Raw genomic sequence first — 1,256 nt, forward strand, 5'->3', positions numbered from 1 at the left:
ATATTTTTAAATGACGTCCTTGTAGCCATCGTCATCCTCGTTTTGTAAGTTCCCTGTTATCTAGGAGGGGGGGGGGGACTGTAAGCTGTGTGTTTCTTTCAATATGATTACCGTAGTTATTCGGTTGTAAGACGCACCCCAAACTTAGCAATTTAATTAAGCTAAGTTCTCAAACTGAAAATTATGTGAAAATGCTCGGTTATAAGACGCATCAAGAAATTGAGAGTTATCAAAAGGATGTGATGAATTTGAGAACAATTATCCTTACACAATTGGTATGCGAACTCTTTTTGTTAATGTAAACAAAGTGAAAATATTTAATAATGATACAGTGTATATGTAAAAACAAAAGCTAAAACTTGACACCTGAAATGATAAACATACAACGCATACACTTTTATTTGAACCTTCCGACTTAATAAATAGTCAGAATTCAGACTTCAGACTTCAAGCGAAAGCGAACGGCAAAAAAATCCCACTGAAAGTCATATTTAAAGGTGTTCAACAGCTAAATATCAACACGCCACCAAGGATGCAAATTTCAGTGCACAAGAAAGGCTGGATGAACGAAGAAGGTATGTTTTATCTTCACACTGTTTGTTCAGAGAAAAAAACGTTTCATGCGAGCAACAAACATGATTCTCAGAATTCGAAACAAGGTTCGAACGATTGTATTGTTGTCATAGGTATCACCTTACTGAGCAAGTGCTTTTAAGCATGTATGCAAATTTCCGTTTGCTTGCTTTTCTCTTGAAATTATTTAGTGTTCTAAAGGTCTCTAAAAGTACTATAACTTTTTTTAACTGACAACTAGTGTCCTTTTCTTGTGTTGTTTAAACTGCAAGTTCTTTTCAAATTGTGGTCTTAAGATTTTGTTGCGCGAAAATACTTGGCTATAAGACACACCCCAATTTTAGCACTAATTTGCCACCCAAAGACAGATTTTTCTTGAAAAAACCATACGCCTTATAACCAAATAACTACGCTAATATGTGGAATTATTACGTAAATCCATTCAAGAAAATATAGCACTTATCATGCATTGAAGCAGTCCTTGGTATTGAATAGAATTAACCTGACTTATCACTATTCCTTGCAAATGAGTTAACAATACCATCCTGATTCAGATGGTCTGTTAAATTGTTAACATTTCTTTCATCATGACTGAGATGAATTGTTTTAAAAAAAGCGTCTTGTAATTAAGCTTTCTTGTTGAAATGTTTTTTGTCAAGTTATATTAATTTTAAGAACAAGGA

The sequence above is a fragment of the Montipora foliosa genome, chromosome 4, assembly GCF_036669935.1.
Source record: "Montipora foliosa isolate CH-2021 chromosome 4, ASM3666993v2, whole genome shotgun sequence".
NCBI lineage: Eukaryota > Metazoa > Cnidaria > Anthozoa > Scleractinia > Acroporidae > Montipora > Montipora foliosa.